Raw genomic sequence first — 5,791 nt, 5'->3', positions numbered from 1 at the left:
ACGCCTTTTGCTAGAAGTCACTGTATCATGGAAATAAAGTGGATTATGATCATCTAACCATATTGGTGAACAAAGAGTCATTTTACCCATAGCGCTCCACCGACAAGGTAAGAATAATTTTAACTGATGCATCCAGTGTTAGCACAGCTAAGGTTTGGTATTTCACTTTGAAAGCTTATTTAGAATACAGTTATCTGTATATCACCTGATTCTAGGTGATAGATCATTGTGGTGGTGTGAGAGTCTAAATCCTCTCTCTGGTTCATCAACAAAGATAAAGATTGCCTTTGTTAACTTCTGAGACTCAGACTCGGTGCTTGGCCTAAAGCTCAGGGATGCAAATCAACAGACAACATCTTCGAAACTCCTGGACCTCAGCCTGGCTGGAATGCCCCGGATGCCTACATCTTATCTCAGCTACCCCCAAGGGAAAAGGTTTATGTGTATTCAGGGTATGGACAGGTACAGCCAGGGAAGTGGCATATTGGCATATGCCAGTGGAGCACCTGGGTAAAATGACTCTTTGTTCACCAGTATGGTTAGATGGTCATAGGCCGCTTTATTTCCGTGATGCAGAGACTTACATGCATTCTTACAAGAGGCATGCTCCACCAAGATTGGTTACATATAGAGGGTACAGGATTACATGTAAGGCATGGATAGGTCAGTATACCATAACAATCTGAGGGTCAGCGTCTGGGGCTGGCTAAACTCTGCCCACCTGCAGCTGGCACTCCACTCCCTGCAGCTGCATGTGGGGGGAAGCCACCCAGCGCCTGGTATCTTAACTCCCAAGATGGATTCAAGGATGCTCCCAGCATGGGTTGCTCATGTTTATGATTTTGTGTCCTCTGCTAGCAAGAATTTCTCCAACATATCCCTCTCTTTCTTTTGAGCAACCTGGGCTTGATCTTTCAACTTTACATAGGCTGTTCAATGCAGGGGTAAATGATACAGCTACAAATCAATAGTGCTAAAATCAGAAAATCAGAAAGAGAATAGTTAATTTGGCAAGCTAACAACCCAAGCTTAGCTAACAATCCCAAAAACTTTTTCTGCAAGCGACAGTAAGTCAAATGTTCAAAAACCCAAGAGTCCAGATGAATCATCACAGTCACAGGAGAGTGCAGGTGTGCCACATCTTTGTTGGCTCTGTGTGGCAGTCAATGTAGTGGATTCACAGATGTATCAGCTGTCCAGTATTTCTCCTCAGACTCTCATAGTTCTGGATTCACTCTATAGTCCTCAGAAATCTCGATGTTCTCGTCACACTCCTTAGCTATGAGCTGTGTCTGTCTATTGTGCTTAAGAACTACCAGTTTCTAAATATAACACAAAGATATGCACTGGATGTTGCTTTCAGGCTATTCTATTAGGCCTTTTCCCACAGTTCTTTATTTGCTTTTAGAATTTAAGGCAGTGTTTCTTATCTTTTTGCAGGGCCCTTGCAAAGAGATAATAAACACATTGCCATCTTGTGCCAATTGGGTGGACTTTGGCCTTTACAACAGGTGCTATTATATCTCGTGAAAATACCCAAATTCGTCAACCATGATCCAAACCTTATGATCCATACACACATAATCATCATGTCAGTACTCCCTTCAAGTCCTTTCCACAATTCTGCCATCTGAGCAAGACTTCTGCTCACTTTAGGAAAAAACAGGCTGGTCATAATCAGGCTGGTCTTCATCAAGGCCTGTGAAGATAAATGATCAAACACAAGCAAATACAAAAACAAATGCAGACATTTTCATTGCCTAGGCTAACAGATCCATTGGCCTAGTCTGTGAGATGTAATTACAGAAGATTCAAAAAAAGAAAAAATTTCCTTCTGATCCTACTTTCCTCTAATCTCATTTTCTCCCTCTTTTTTTTTTATCCCAGTGATAATCAAATATGCAGAAAAAAAAAAAACAAACAAGAAAAAGCATCTCATGATATCCCTATATCCTAAAATCCCCAAATTGTCATATTACAAACCCTTAGCCTTAACTTATCTTACCCTAAAAATCTATCATCTGAAGGAAATTCAAGAAAAAGCAAAGAAAATTCAATAAGATAATACCATGGTATTCTCGGAAAAAGAAGAAAATCAGAATTGTCATAAAGGTCATTCCATTGCGATGAATAGCTTGTCCAGTAAACTCCTAAACTCAAAATATGGTACCGTCAAAAAGGCCTTCAAAAATAGTCCTGTATTCCTATCTGTTTGAACACATTTATTGGGGGAACAAGCTGACTGGCGCTAGCTACTTTATCAGCTCTGTCTTTCCTTGTCCTAGTCCAGAATCTGGTTAGTGACTTGTAATGTGGATTAGAGTGTTCATGCTCTTGCTGAAAGAGGCAATGTCTGACTTCTAGTAAAAGCTGTGCTAGTCTGTCCTGTTTTGGTGCTTTTAGTGTCTGTACGGTGTTCTTTGGATAAGTGGGCAAGAATACTCATTCTATGATTTTCCACTCATTGTCAGTGGCGCTGGCATTTCTGCTATTTCCTAGCAAATTTCCTCTCTTCTTTTTGCCACTGAGCGATGGATACAAAAGGATGTTGCTGCCTATGGACACATAGTAGGAATTATCAATAATGTGATGGGTGAATACCCCAGTCAGGAATTTATTTGCTATCGTCTTGACTGCCAACTGTTGCTGGGTGCTTAAAGAGATGTGCTGTGCACCTCCATGCCCTGCAACATAGTCTAAGTATTCATCGGTTATTGTCACTATCGTTTCCATAAACTTTTTGACATCTGGCACTGCTTTCAAGTCCGTATGTAAGTCAGGGTTTTTAAAGTCTGATTATGGTCTCAGTAATTTTCCAACTTTCCAAGGCTCTGCTAGTCCAGCAAAAAAAAACCTGCAAAAGAGAAAAGGGAGGGAGGGGGGGAGGAGGTGTGGGGGGGAAACGGGCCCCGCGAGCCGCTCTGCAGCAGGGGGGGGAGGAGGGGGAGGAGGAGGAGGGCTGGCAGCCCCAGCACCGCTTTTGTCCTCGGCCCTCCATCTTGCCCAGCCCCCAGCTTTTTCAGCTCGTCCACCCGATGGTTGTTTCTTTCCTTCCCTCCCTCTCACTCATGCATGTGTCTCATCCTTTACCTCAGTATGAAATCTATTCTGAAAACTTTTGAACTGCTGTCTTTCTCTGACACTCAGACACACTCAAGACAGAGGGCAGAAACACGAGAGAAAAAGAAAAAGAAAAAAAGGCTGGAGCTAAGCAGTGTAACCAAGGCTGTGTGAGCTATTGAAATGGAAATTGAACCCCTTGTATCTTTACAAATGCAAATTAACCTAACGCTCTGAAACAACCCAGCTCAGGCAGATCCTAGATCCTTCCCACTGACTTCCGTCCCCAATGCACCAGTCTGCGCCTCCCCTCACTCCAGAAAACAACACAAACGCCCAGAAAGCAAGGCAGAGTCCGACTCTCTCCATCCTGGTTGAATTTAGCCTTTTGATTTCTGGAGATCTGTCAGGAAGCCTCTCAGCTGCAGGGTGCGGTCCACTGGGGACAGGGCGGGTGGGTGGGAGGGGTGTGGGTGATGGTGAAGAAGGGCAGATCTGGAAGGCTGCTCGCCGAGCCACATGAAGTGGAGGGGGGGGGGGGTGTCCGGCTTCTTCGCTGGCGTGGTCTCTCTGACGTTTCTTTTTTCTCTCTGCTTTTTGTCCCTCTGTCCCTTCAGTAGCATCTTTTACTGCTTAAAAGCGAAAAGTCTCTGTCCTGCATTGCAAGCTGTCGTTGGCGGGGGTGTGGTGGGGGGAGCTGCATTTCGGACAATAAAACGGACCATGCCAATCGCGGTAAGAGCCACTGCAGCACGGTAGATTCATCACAGCACACACGGCTGCCGCCAAGCCGCTCTTTATGGCAGTCCTGGAAACTTTTACAAACTGAGAAGCTTTTGCAGCTTTCTGCCACCAGGTGGCTATTAGCAGTTGCCATTATGGGTGCCGGTGAGTGGCTATCAGCAGCCACCATTACAGGTGCTGGTGAGGGGCGGTTCCCGGTGACGCGTGGCCAACATTGTGCCTATCAGTGGGATTTTCATCCACTAAGGCAATGATTTATGTCTCGCCAGGTGGATTTGAGTGATTTTAACGGCTCTACAGTCAGCAGCAATTTGGTCCCAAGCGCGTCTCTTCCACATCTTCCTCAGCGCACTGGCTAGACCTAATACAAAGTCCTTCTCCTATGCGCTCAGCTCACAGAGCTTATTCACGTCTGATGGAACGTCTCTCTCAGAGAGTAAACACGTCAGCAGGGACAGTGCCACATCCGTTTCCATAGTGGCCTTACCTGTTTCACACTTGGAGTGCCCAGCCACAGCTCTGAACTTCCGGCTATCGCCCCCTTCTTTCAGCGATGTCCTCTGGTCTGGTGGCTCCTGTGATGATAATTTTTTCGATGCGAAAAACATCCGCAGGGTGGTTGGTCCCGTTTGCCAACCCTCCAGCCTCTTGAGCGTGGTCCTTCCCGCTGCCGGCCTGCTGCAGTCTAGCCCACATGCCTGATTCACTGTTCAGGCACTATATATTGGCATATGCCAGTGAAGCACCTGGGTAAAATGACTCTTTGTTCACCAGTATGGTTAGATGGTCATAGGCCGCTTTATTTCCGTGATGCAGAGACTTACATGCATTCTTACAAGAGGCATGCTCCACCAAGATTGGTTACATATAGAGGGTACAGGATTACATGTAAGGCATGGATAGGTCAGTATACCATAACAATCTGAGGGTCAGCGTCTGGGGCTGGCTAAACTCTGCCCACCTGCAGCTGGCACTCCACTCCCTGCAGCTGCATGTGGGGAGAAGCCACCCAGCGCCTGGTATCTTAACTCCCAAGATGGATTCAAGGATGCTCCCAGCATGGGTTGCTCATGTTTATGATTTTGTGTCCTCTGCTAGCAAGAATTTCTCCAACAGGGGCGGAGGCCCTCTCCCCTGTAGCGCCGAACCCCTGCGAATACATGAGAATACACAGGAAGATTTTCTGGGGAGCTGCAGCCAGACACTGAGCAGAAAACTGAGAGTATAAAAGGCAGGAGGAATGCCTGCCAAAGTGTGGCACTCACAGCAGACCACCAGTGACACCTCCACTGGACCACCAGCGGCACTGCCACCAGATCACCAGTGCTACCTCTACCAAACCACCAGAGCTGCACACCACCCGAAGAACCTCTGACAGACTCCACAGAAGATCATCCCTGGGCCACGCACCTGTGTCTCTCTCTCTTCCCTCCATCTGTGACTGAGGGTAATATGATCACAGCTCTTTTCCTTCCCTGCTCCTTCTTCTCTTCTCTGTCATTCTTTTTATCTCTCTCTCTCCCCCTTCTCCCCTCTCTCCCTCTGTTTTGCCCAACCTTATCCTTTAATAAATAGTTTTGTGGCGATATATGGTCTTGTTTGCACCTTAATTTCACAACACAGAAATCCATAAGAACAGGTCTTGCTCCTCTAGACAGAGATACTGTTCATCTCTGCTTTCCTGGACCTTGACAGGTGGTTTAGGTGTTATATGCCCCCAAACACTTTAGAAATCATCCAGATGAGACTCAGACGGCTCTGGAAATTGAATGAAGCTTATATTTACAGCTTAGCACAATATACAAGCAGATATTTACAATATATATACAGTTATATACAGACATATACAACATAAAAGGTAATTCAGAAACACAGCACCCCTCCCAGAAATCTGAGTCCCCAGGAGGGGCTCCCAACAGCCCTTCCACCTTCTCCCACCCCTCTAACTTACTCCAGATGTTGCCTTGTGCCCAAGGAAGAACGGAGG

The 5,791-nt window shown here is 46.1% G+C and overlaps 1 long non-coding RNA gene across 1 annotated transcript; it reads left to right on the top strand.

Annotated features, from left to right (window-relative positions):
• The first annotated feature begins 3,685 nt into the window (after nucleotides 1-3,685).
• Nucleotides 3,686-5,392, top strand: LOC135179008 (uncharacterized). Its single transcript, XR_010303849.1, has 2 exons — nucleotides 3,686-3,795; nucleotides 4,074-5,392. It is a non-coding gene; the product is annotated as an uncharacterized LOC135179008 (long non-coding RNA).
• The last annotated feature ends 399 nt before the right edge of the window (nucleotides 5,393-5,791 follow it).

This window comes from Pogoniulus pusillus, chromosome 10, assembly GCF_015220805.1.
Source record: "Pogoniulus pusillus isolate bPogPus1 chromosome 10, bPogPus1.pri, whole genome shotgun sequence".
NCBI classification, from domain to species: domain Eukaryota; kingdom Metazoa; phylum Chordata; class Aves; order Piciformes; family Lybiidae; genus Pogoniulus; species Pogoniulus pusillus.
Note: the sequence above shows the minus strand (reverse complement) of the source record. Positions and strands in the feature narration are given on the sequence as shown.